Source organism: Schistocerca cancellata, chromosome 9 (assembly GCF_023864275.1).
Source record: "Schistocerca cancellata isolate TAMUIC-IGC-003103 chromosome 9, iqSchCanc2.1, whole genome shotgun sequence".
NCBI classification, from domain to species: domain Eukaryota; kingdom Metazoa; phylum Arthropoda; class Insecta; order Orthoptera; family Acrididae; genus Schistocerca; species Schistocerca cancellata.
In genome coordinates this window covers 502,794,944-502,808,060 of record NC_064634.1, presented here as the reverse complement: position 1 = coordinate 502,808,060, position 13,117 = coordinate 502,794,944, and the positions used below count along the sequence as shown (strand labels likewise).

At 39.6% G+C, this 13,117-nt stretch overlaps 1 protein-coding gene across 2 annotated transcripts in view; it reads left to right on the top strand.

Annotated features, from left to right (window-relative positions):
- Positions 1-13,117, top strand: part of LOC126101116 (bleomycin hydrolase) — a 101,174-nt gene that overhangs the window by 63,411 nt on the left and 24,646 nt on the right. The gene's annotated exons all lie outside the window — the stretch shown is intronic.

The following is a 13,117-nucleotide window of genomic DNA, read 5'->3' as shown; positions in this document are numbered from 1 at the left end:
ATGTCTGAGCTACATCTGTAATTAATTAATAGGCTATATATACTGGGTTACAAATACAACTAAATAATAGTTAATTGTTGGGTTCAAATTAATGATATGAATATTTTATATACGTGAGGATGTATTAAAAGGAGTGGTTTGGTGGTGGCAGATTATGGAAATGAGGCTAACAATTGTCTGATGAAGAAATAATGACGTTAAAAGCTGTGGGAAGCGGCTAAAAATGATCGGTGATGTGAGAAAAACGGAAATGGAAATAAAGCAAAAGTTATTAGAACTAGCCCTAAAAATGATCGGTGATGTGAGAAAAACGGAAATGGAAATAAAGCAAAAGTTATTAGAACTAGCCGAAAAGGTTGTTTAATAGGTGAAAGGAACCGTTTGTGAACTAGAAACGGTGGATTTTATAGCAGCGGTAGTGTTGAAAAATAATAGTTATACATTCATGATATTCCCATATCATAAGTCGTCATTATTGTCTATAGCAAGGCTCATATCTCTCTCTCCAGTGTTTGGCACACTTCACTGCAGTGTTGTTGGCCAACCACAGGTCTTGGAAAGTGCATGGGGCCAGCAAGGATGGACAGGTCAACAGGTGTGTCATTATTTGTTTTCCTCCACATTGGCAGGACTGTTCTCTGATGTGTCCCCACTGGAACAGGTTCTCCTTTGATCTTCCCATTTGACACCTAAGTCTATGTAGGCTCTTCCAGACTCTCCATTCCAATTCTGATCCAGCAGAAAGTTTTTCTATAATGTTCCAACTTTTCAGGCTGCCTTTATCCAATTTCTGTTTCCACATTGATTCTCTGGATATGGATTGACTTTCATTTAGTGAACATTCAACTTTTAGGAAATCTTTCCTAGATTTAAGTCTTGCCACCACTAGTTGATGTGCGTACAGGGGATGTCTTCTATCTTCGCACTTCCTGCTTTCTTAGGGGGGGGGGGGGGGGGGCTATTCCAGAATACATATAAAGGAGATCACGGTTTGTAGGCTTAGAATATAGATGTAGATGTAGAAGAAGAAAGATAACATATATGTGAAAACAGTTTTCCACATGCTATCTCTATTTCACCACATTCTCACCTTGTTACATGCAAACATTTATAATTACTCACGACACCTCACATATGGCAACACTACCGTATTTACTCAAATCTAAGCCGCACTCGAATCTAAGCCACACCTGAGAAATGAAACTCGAAATCAAGGAAAAAAAATTTTCCCGAATCTAAGCCGCACCTGAAATTTGAGACTCGAAATTCAAGAGGAGAGAAAAGTTTTAGGCCGCACCTCCAAATCGAAACAAAGTTGGTCCATTGTAATATGAAACACAATTTAGGTCGAATGAATGACGATACAGCTACAGTTGTTGGGTTCGAGTAGTAAGCTTAGCAGTTAGTTTTACCAGGAAGCCATTGCTATGCGTCAGGTGCTCCGTCTGTATTTATACGGGTACCCTTCCTTTTTCGCGTGCTTCGTCTGGTTTGAATTGATTGCTTATTTTTCTTTGATCTGATAAGTGCCGTTCTCTTTGTTATAGGTGTTTACGTCACTCTTGGCTGAAAATGCATTACTGTACTGTATCATGCATTGTTTGTCGCATTCTGATAATGAGGGTTTACGACCTGTCGCCGCTCGCGGCATGGCTTGCTCTTGTGCACGCTACCGCCGCTTTTTTATATATAGGAATCGTCTTATTGGCGAAACAATGACAAGAGTGTGCTATTTGCTGTTACTTACAATACTGCTTTCTTTGATAATGATCAACAAGAACCAAATAATAGGCTGCATATGATAGAAGATGTTCTGAATGAGAGTTTAGCGGAAATTTTTCTCCATTTGAAAATCTTTGCAGACGCCTCTTTAGTACATTAAATTCTGCACAGAACTTAGTCATCTTAGATTTAAAAATCTAGTCAATTGCCGTGCTTCATTTCTGACTGTATCACTATTGGGCATAAGAATAAAACGAATATAAACATGACATGATATGTATATTCTTCCGCCTTTGCTGTTGTCTCATTCTAGTTTCGTAGTTTATTAGGCAGACAGGATTTAAATGAGATAGCAGCAAACATGAAAGAATACATGGCAAAATGTTTATATTCGTATTATTCTTATGGTAAAGAGAATACTGCATGTATTCATAATTCATAATAGTTCCTATTAGCAACCATCTCTTCTCACAGGTAGGAAAAAAATTCAGAAATCAGAATGTAGAGTTGGCCATGTTGACAAACATCCCAAACACTCTTGCCAGTGCTGCATTCGAAGATGAACAAAACGGAATTTGTATTTACTTTGTTGGATAATGTATGAAAATGCAGTGGTCGAAACTCGTGGCGGAGAAAAAAAGCTCGTCTTCCTATTTTATTTTATTTCCCCCCCCCCCCTTGACGCAGAGGTTTTGGCGCCAGTATTTATCTTTGTGCCTGCAAAGCATGCCTGTGTAGCGCTACATATATTCGACGGCAGAAGTTAGTTGTGGCGGCACCTATCAACATTTTTCAGAACTTCCGCTTACTTTGTGCACTCAGTTCTAAGCCGCAGGCGGTTTTTTGGATTACAAAAAGCGGAAAAAAAGTGCGGCTTAGATTCGAGTAAATACGGTACACCCTTTTGTCATTCCAGGCGCATACCAATACTTCACATAATGTCGTTTCATTCATCATTCGCAAATGTAATGAAGGTTACATTGGTGACAACTTCCAGACGCAACTCAGTGCCACAATGTGCTGGAATGAACAATTATTAATTGAAGGGGGGAAAGTTCGACATAGAGTTGCACGACGTTCTTCATATGCATCTGTGCATATAAATTATATCTAAAAACAAAGATGGTGTGACTTACCGAACGAAAGTGCTGGCAGGTCGATAGACGCACAAACATACACACAAAATTCAAGCTTTCGCAACCAACGGTTGCTTCGTCAGGAAAGAGGGAAGGAGAGGGAAAGACGAAAGGATGTGGGTTTTGTGCATATAAATTATTAGACAAGATTGAAGCAACTGAATTTGGATTGCTGATGTTGTACAACTTTCTCACAATTTTAAAATAGGCATTTATAGCCTGTTAGCCTAGAACATTAAGTAAAACTGTTTAAAAGTCTATTTTCAGTTGCACCAGATACTGTACCTTGAAAATGCAGTTACAATTAAATGATTTGCGAAACTACATTCCACTAGAGGGCAGTTATTTGCAGTAGTGTAAGCTTTTTTTTTTTTTTTAAGTGGAATCATGACATACATATGTCTAGAAGAGTTTCACTAGTTACATAGAAATGCAGCCAAGATTGTGCATGTGTTTGAGTCAACTTCATGTTCTGAACAACATTTTAATGTTATGAAAAGGATAAAAGCTTCAGAAAGGTCCCAGCTTGACAGTCCAGTATTGAAGAGTGCTGTATGTCTTACTGCAGCTTGGGGGTTTGATGTCCAATAATTTGTCTCTTGCAAGTAAAAAAAAGTAATTTATCACCTAAATAAATGCTTTAGTGTTTTTTATTTAGATTAAATTTATCTGTTGAACACATTTTCTTGTGTTTTGGGGCTGGTTACAGAGATATTTAATCAAACCCCTCCTCTTACAGTCAGATTTGCATAGTCCACTCACTAGTCGGTATTGTTGTGTGCAAATTGTTGACTGCCTTTGCATGAGCAGTTTGTCTGCACCTGCCCATGGGCACATTGTTGCCATGCATGTGGTCTCAGTGTGGGACAGCCCGATCTAGTCCCAGATGCAGTTCAAAAGACAATTGTTGTACACTTAATTTCCTCACTTCACTCAAGTTTGGGTTATGGATGGTTCTCTAAGATCCTTCTAGAAGCCAAATTTATGGGAATTTTGACCATAGTGCAGTGTTGCTTCCAAGTGCTTCAGAATGAATGGCTTACATATTCTAGTACAAACAGATGATATAGCAATGTTAAATGAACAAGTTAAAAGAACTGTGCATGATGTTACTAGAAATGTTGTCTTAGTGATCACACATGTGCCTGTTGAAATCTGTTACCCTTTTCTTGGAGTTTTGGGGCATTATCTGCATATTAAAATAATCTTATACTTTGATATGTGTATGTTGCTTCCAATTTCATATGAACAATGGACCTTGCTGAGGTAGGGAGACTTGCATGTCTCAACAATACAGATAGGCATACCCTTGGTGCAACCACAACAGAGGGGTATCTGTGGAAAGGCAAGACTAGCTTTCAGTTCCTGAAAAGGGGCAGCGTCCATCTCTGTAGTTGCAGGGGCAACAATTTGGATGATTGACAGATCTGGCCTTGCAGTATAGCCATTGTGGCCCCACTGTGCTGGTGCAGGGAACAGTTGAAAGCAAGGGGAAATGCAGCCATTATTTTTTACTCGAGGACATACAGCAGTACTATATAGTTAAATGATGGATGGCAGCCTCTTCATTAATGTATTCTGGAGGTAAAGTTGTCCCCTATTTGGATGTCCAGATGGGAACTACTTTAGGAGGATGTTATCATCATGAAAAACAAAATTGGCATTTGAAAAGCTTGCGATGGAAGATTGGCTCCCATAATCAGTAGTTTCTAAATACAAAATCATTTAGGAGTAATGTTGGAGTAGGTCGAATAATGGGTAAGAAAAGAGGACCATGGGCAAGATACTATAAAAACAAGAATTCATTGTTATAACCAAGACAGACATGAAGCCAATACTCACCACAATAATACAAGTTTATATGACTTCTGCAGATGTTGAATAGATGGAAAGAGTGTGTGATGACACAGAAGAAGTTATTCAGATAGTTAAGGGAGATGAAATATGAATTGTGATGGGGGACTGGAATTTGATAGCAGGAAAAGGAAGAGTAGAAAAATTAGAAGGAGAACATGGACTAAAGGAAATAAATAAAGAGGAAGCTGTCTGGCAGAATTTTGAACAGAGCGTAATTCATTCATCACTAACACTTAAAAGAAGCTTGTATTTCTGGAAAGAGACCTGAAGGCACCAAAAAGTTTCAGATTATATGATGGTAAGAAAGATTTCAAAACTAAATTTTAAACTTCAAAATGTTTCTGGGAGCAGATGAGGAACCTGGCCATAATTTATTGGTTACCGACTGCAGATTAAAACAGGACAGGTTGAAAAGGGGTTGGGAATTAAAGATACGGTATCCAACGACTTGGAGCTCCTTAATGAGCATTAGGCTACAAGTGACTGAAACAAGGGGAAAGAATACAATAGAAGACGAACGGATGGTGAAGTTAGTAGCAGAGAATTAAATAAGTAAAATGACAAGGCACTCTTTAGATAACAGAGGAGACATTGAATTTAATTGGCAAAAGGAGAAAATATAAAAATAAAGCAGATGGCAAAAGGGAATATACATCTGAAAAAATGAGATTGACAGAAAGTGCAAAAGGACTAAGCAGGAATGGCTAGAAGACAAATACAGGGCTGCAGAATAATGTATGTGAAGGGGAAAAGATAAATTCCACCTATAGGAAAGAGACCTTTAACAATAAGATAAGTGGCTGAATCAATATCAGGAGCTCAAATGGCAAGTCAGATATACAAAACAAAAAAGGAAAGCTCAATATATAGAAGGGCGATACAAAGGAAATGCACTTGAAAGTTATAGAAAGGAAAGATGAAGTAAATGAAGATAAAATGGGAGATGTGAATCATAACACCCTTTGTATCTCCCCAACTATAATAGATACAAAGATGCCATTTGGACAGTGAATTGCAGGGACAGGGGCTACTTGAATACATCACATTTCATGTTTGTGCTATTTTTTATTACAGAGATATGAGGCCATCTTTGGTTTTTGAAATGGAACCCTATCTTAAATTTTAGCATAACATGATGGGCTTAAAAAGACGGTTTTAAATATGTGTATATCATAATATTTAGGCGAATAGTTTTTGAGATACAGATATGTTCTCATATCGTGTTCGTCCTTCAAAGCCAAATGACCTTTCCTGTTGTGTAGAGTACATGGTAAACAATGTGAGTCCGTCCTTACACAAACATGCCCATTTAGCTGACAATAGTAATACATACTGCGATATTTTGCACAAAAATTACCTGATGATGTTGCGCAAATATTATTCAGTTATTTGACAACTGTGATACCAAAATAGTAGATAACATACAGTATTAAAATACTACAAGATGTTAATACATTTTAAGTAACAGAAATACAAATATAAATGAGGAGGCCCCGTTCACAATTATTTTGTACATATTTGTTTTTTATTTGAAAATATTTACTATTGATGACAATACGAAGCAAATACACACAAAGTTGTGAAATACGTACTGTACATTATACAAAACTTGACTAAAGCTTGTGCTCAAAATGCTTCCCCTCTGCTGCAATGCACATTTCTAGTCACTGTTCGAATGATTTGTGAACGGCTGCGAAGGTGTCACGTGAGATATCTGCGCACGCTTTGATGTAACATTGCTTCATATCGTCTGGCGTAGTTGGTATTTGAGCATACACTTTGTTTGATTTCACCCCACAGAAAAAAATTGGGAGGGGTCATGTCAGAAGACTGGGCTGGCCACTTCACTTCAGCTAGTCATCCTATCCAACAATCTGGGAACTTTTCATTTAACAGCTCTGTAGCCACACGAGAAGAGTGAGGAGGACAGCTGTCATGTTGGAACCACACGCACTGACACATAGTTAGTGGTACCTCTTCCAGCAAAATGGGCAGAACGTTTCGCAGGAACTGTGCATAGTTATTGCCATTTAGTATATCCGGAATGACGTACGGCCCATCAGTGACATTTCCAACAATGCCGCACCACACGTTACCACTCCACGGTTGCTGATTTTGTACCTGTCAAAGCCAATGAGGGTTCTCTATTGACTAGTAATGCATATTATGAAAATTCACATTACCGTGGTTGGTGAAAGTCGCTTCATCAGTAAAAAGCAGCCGTTGAAAAAGCATTGGATCATCTTGTAGGCACTGCAGAGCATACCGACGAAATTCCTGCTACCGTTCGAAATCCACACTGGAGAGTGCTTCATGTAATGAGTGGTGAAATGGGTGAAATCTATGCCGGTGCAATATGCGTAGAATACTTCTCTGACTTATACCACATTCCGAGGCCGATACGATGCGACAAAACAGTAGGGTCGTTATGCGCCAACGCTAGAATGCCCTCTTCACGTACCTCACCAGTTGCAGTTTTCTGCCTTGTCCTCTGTATGGCATTCCATGTTCCTGATTCAGGTAGTTTCATGCAAATACATTTCAAGAAGCTGGCGCGTAGGACGCTCACGATCAGGATACAGCTCTCCATATCACTTTATTGCTCTAACAGCATTTCTTCTGCTTTCACCATACACTAGAAGCATGTCTAACTTTTCTTTGTTGGTGTACATGTCTGCCCCAAGAAACTGTGACAGAAATTTGATGTCTCATTACCCCAGCAGCACATTTGTATGCTGCTCTCCAGCTACCTCGTTCGTCACCTTGTGGTGTTATCAAGAAGCAGGAAAACAAGGCCTTCCCTGTTAGGTTCCTCAGTGGTCAACAGGAAAGGTTGCATTGGACAATGCCGCTCCAAAGCATGAATACAATATGGGAACATATCTGTGTCTCAAAAACTATTCACCTAAATATTATGATATACACATATTTGAAACCATCTTTTTAAGCCCATCATGTTATGCTAAAATTCAACATAGGGTTCCATTTAAAAGAACCAATGATGGCCTCATATCTCTGTAATAAAAAATAGCACAAACATGAAATGTGATGTATTCAAGTAGCCCCTGTCCCTGCAATTCACTGTCCAAACAGCATCTTTGTATCTGTTACAGTTGCGGAGATACAAGGGGTGTTATGACTTAGCTGCCTCACCCTGCGTATGACATAGACGAAACACTCTCAGATTTAGTTTAATACGTCATGATTGCAAAATATTAACATCCTTTATTTACAGAAGAATGGAAAAACTGGTAGAAGCTGATCTCGAGCAAGATCAGTTTGTGTTTTGGAAAAATATTGGAATGTCAGAGGCAACATTGATCCTACACCGTGTCGTAGAAGATAAGCAAACTTGTGTTTACAGCATTTGTAAACTTAGAGAAAGCTTCCGATGGTGAAGACTAGAATACACTCTTTGAAATTCTGAAGGCAGTTTTTATAAGACAGAAGAAGCAAAAGATTCTATACAGCTTGTACAAAAACCAGGTCATGATGTTGTTGTTGTTGTGGTCTTCAGTCCTGAGACTGGTTTGATGCAGCTCTCCATGCTACTCTATCCTGTGCAAGCTTCTTCATCTCCCAGTAGCTACTGCAGCCTACATCCTTCTGAATCTGCTTAGTGTATTCATCTCTTGGTCTCCCTCTATGATTTTTACCCTCCATGCTGCCCTCCAATATTAAATTGGTGATCCCTCGATGTCTTAGGACATGTCCTACCAACCGATCCCTTCTTCTAGTCAAGTTGTGCCACAAGCTCCTCTTCTCCCCAATTCTGTTCAATACCTCCTCATTAGTTATGTAATCTACCCATCTAATCTTCAGCATTCTTCTGTAGCACCACATTTCGAAAGCTTCTATTCTCTTCTTGTCTAAAATATTTATCGTCCACGTTTCACTTCCATACATAGCTACACTCCATACAAATACTTTCAGAAACGACTTCCTGACACTTAAATCTATACTCAATGTTAACAAATTTCTCTTCTTCAGAAACGCTTTCCTTCCCATTGCCAGTCTACATTTTATATCCTCTCTACTTCGACCATCATCAGTTATTTTGCTCCCCAAATAGCGAAACTCCTTTACTACTTTAAGTGTCTCATTTCCTAATCTAATTCCCTCAGCATCACTTGACTTAATTCGATTACATTCCATTATCCTTGTTTTGCTTTTGTTGATGTCCATCTTATATCCTCCTTTCAAGACTCTGTCCATTCCGTTCAACTGCTCTTCCAAGTCCTTTGCTGTCTCTGACAGAATTACAATATCATCGGCGGACCTCAAAGTTTTTATTTCTTCTCCATGGGTTTTAATACCTACTCTGAACTTTTCTTTTGTTTCCTTCACTGCTTGCTCAATATACAGATTGAATAACATCGGAGATAGGATACAACCCTGTCTCACTCCCTTCCCAATGACTGCTTGCCTTTCATACCCCTTGACTCTTATAACTTCCATCTGGTTTCTGTACAAATTGTAAATAGCCTTTTGCTCCCTGTATTTTACCCCTGCCACCTTCAGAATTTGAAAGAGAGTATTCCAATCAACTTTGTCAAAAGCTTTCTCTAAGTCTACAAGTGCTAGAAACATAGGTTTGTCTTTCTTTAATCTTTCTTCTACGATAAGTCGTAAGGTCAGTATTCCCTCACATGTTCCAACATTTCTACGGAATCCAAACTGATCTTCCCCGAGGTCGATTTCTGTGAGTTTTTCCATTCGTCTGTAAAGAATTCGCGTTAGTATTTTGCAGCTGTGACTTATTAAACTGATAGTTCGGTAATTTTCACATCTGTCAACATCTGCTTTCTTTGGGATTGGAATTATTATATTCTTCTTGAAGTCTGAGGGTATTTTGCCTGTGTCGTACATCTTGCTCACCAGATGGTAGAGTTTTGTCAGGACTGGCTCTCCCAAGGCTATCAGTAGTTCTAATGGAATGTTGTTTACTCTGGGGGCCTTGTTTCGGCTCAGGTCTTTCAGTGCTCTGTCAAACTCTTCACGTAGTATCATATCTCCCATTTCATCTTCATCTACATCCTCTTCCATTTCCATAATATTGTCCTCAAGTACATCGCCCTTGTATAGACCCTCTATATACTCCTTCCACCTTTCTGCTTTCCCTTCTTTGCTTGGAACTGGGTTTCCATCAAAGCTCTTGATATTCATACAAGTGGTTCTCCTTTCTCCAAAGGTCTCTTTAATTTTCCTGTAGGCAGTATCTATCTTACCCTTAGTGAGATAAGCCTCTACATCCTTGCATTTGTCCTCTAGCCATGCCTGTTTAGCCATTTTGCACTTCCTGTCGATATCATTTTTGAGACGTTTGTATTCTTTTTTGCCTGCTTCAATTACTGCATTTTTATATTTTCTCCTTTCATCAATTAAATTCAATATTTCTTCTGTTACTCAAGGGTTTCTACCAGCCCTCGTCTTTTTACCTATTTGATCTTCCGCTGCCTTCACTATTTCATCCCTCAAAGCTACCCATTCCTCTTCTACTGTATTTCTTTCCCCCATTCCTGTCAATTCTTCCCTTATGTCTCCCTGAAACTCTGTACAACCTCTGGTTCTTTCAGTTTATCCAGGTTCCATCTCCTTAAATTCCTACCTTTTTGCAGTTTCTTCAGTTTTAATCTACAGTTCATAACCAATAGATTGTGGTCAGAGTCCACATCTGCCCCTGGAAATGTCTTACAATTTAAAACCTGGTTCCTGTGTTACCATTATATAATCAATCTGATATCTTTTAGTATCTCCAGGGTTCTTCCATGTATACAACCTTCTTTCACGATTCTTGAACCAAGTGTTAGCTATTATTAAGTTATGCTCTGCACAAAATTCTACCAGGCGGCTTCCTCTTTCATTTCTGTCCCCCAATCCATATTCACCTACTATGTTTCCTTCTCTCCCTTTTCCTACTCTCGAATTCCAGTCACCCATGACTATTAAATTTTTGTCTCCCTTCACTACCTGAATAATTTCTTTTATCTCATCATACATTTCATCAATTTCTTCATCATCTGCAGAGCTAGTTGGCATATAAACTTGTACTACTGTAGCAGGCATGGGCTTCGTGTCTATCTTGGCCACAATAATGCGTTCACTATGCTGTTTGTAGTAGCTTACCCGTACTCCTATTTTTTTGTTCATTATTAAACCTCTTCCTGCATTACCCCTATTTGATTTTGTATTTATAACCCTGTATTCACCTGACCAAAAGTCTTGTTCCTCCTGCCACCGAACTTCACTAATTCCCACTATATCTAACTTTAACCTATCCATTTCCATTTTTAAATTTTCTAACCTACCTGCCCGATTAAGGGATCTGACATTCCACGCTCCGATCTGTAGAACACCAGTTTTCTTTCTCCTGATAACAATGTCCTCTTGAGTAGTCCCCGCCCGGAGATCTGAATGGGGGACTATTTTACCTCCGGAATGATAGGGAAGCAGTAATTGAGAATGGAGTGAGATAGGGCTGTAGCCTATCCTTGATGTTGTTCAACTTGTACATACAGCAAACATTAAAGGAAACCAAGGAGAAGTTTGGGAATGGAATTAAAGTACAGGAAGAAGAAATAAAGACTGAAATTTGCCAACAACATTGTAATTCTGTCACACAAACAAAGGACTTGGAACAGCAGTTGGACGGAATGGGTAATGTTGTAAAAAGAGCTTATAAGAGTTTGACAAAAGCAAAATGGAGGTAATTGAATAAAGTGTAATCAAATCAAGTTATATTGAGGGAATGAGATTAAGAACTGGCACACTAAAGTAGCAGATGACATTCATTATTAGAGCAGTGAAGTAACTGACCGTGGACAAAGCAGAGAGAATAAAACATGTAGCATGGATGTAGTAAGAAAAGCATTTCTGAAAAAATAGGGATTTTTTAACATCTCGTATAAATGTATGCACCAGGAATCCTTTTCTGAAGGTATATGTCTGGAGTGTGCCTTGTATGGAAGTAAATATGGACAGTAAGCAGTTCTGAGAGGAAGAGAATAGAAGCTTTTTAGATGCAATGCTGCAGAAGAGTACTACACCTTAGATGGATAGACGGAGTAACTAATGAAGAGGTACTGAATCGGATTGAGGAAAAAAGAAATCTGTGGCACAACTTGACTGAATGCAGGGATCAGCCAATGGAATAGTGCCTCAGGCATCAAGGTATTGTTAGTTTGGTAGTGGCGGGAAGTGTATTTTTGGCCAAAGGAGGAATTGTAGACAAGGCATGAATACAGTAAGCAGGTTCAGAAGGATGTAGTTTGCAGAAGTTATTCAGAGGGGAAGCAGCTCGCATAGGACAGACTAGTGTGAAAGAGTTGCATCAAACCCATCTTTGGGCATAACACCAGAAATACAACAGTACCACAACCAACACCAGCAACAGCAGCAATGACGTATACGTTGCTTCCAGCTTCTTTTCATGAATTTAATAAGTATATTTAAAAAAGCACATGTGATATAATGTTGAACTTCTTTTTACATCAAAATTTCCTTAGGAAGTGTAGTCTACTCACAGATGAGGAACCTTACAAAACCTTATCTTATGCTGCTGTACTTCTACAGGTATCTGTATCTGTTGAAGCCATAGTAATTATTTAGTAACAATATTATGAAAATGATAGTTGCTACTCACCATATAGTGGAGATGCTGAGTCAGATAGGCACAACCCCCCCTGCGGGTCCGGGGATTAGAATAGGCCCGAGGTATTCCTGCCTGTCGTAAGAGGCGACTAAAAGGAGTCCATCCCCCTCACGGGGGTAGTTAGCGCCTGCGTCCGGAGACGGACGGTTCCACGACCTATAATCGTGGTCTTTTTGGTTTTTCACTTCTCGTTTCTTCCTTCCTTTTGTTGGTTCCTTTCTTTGCTCTTCTCCACCTCACTGTCTTCCTTACTCTTTCCCTTGACTTCTCCTTGACTTCTCATTGCCTTTTTCTCCTTGCCTTCTCATTGCCTTTTTCTCCTTGCCTTCTCATTGCCTTTTTCTCCTTGCCTTCTCATTGCCTTTTTCTCCTTGCCTTCTCATTGCCTTTTTCTCCTTGCCTTCTCATTGCCTTTTTCTCCTTGCCTTCTCATTGCCTTCTTCTCCTTGCCTTCTCTGGTCTCCGCCTTGGCGTTTGAGACAGTCTGTCCTCTTTCTCCCTCTCTCTCTTCTTTTTCCTCTTCTTCCTTCCTCCCTGTGCGTGCCTGAAGGCCGACCCACGCGTTTTCACGCGTAGCCGGTGACGGGGTAACGCGTAAGTCCCCGCCCTGGGTAGACATGTAAGGCACACGCGTACCCCCTGGTAAAGGCCAGGCCCGGGGAGGGGTGATTGCCTGAGCTGATACCTTCTGACCATGCCGATTGGTCCCTCCGTCTGTTTCTCGGGAGGTGTGACCTGAGGTGTAAACATT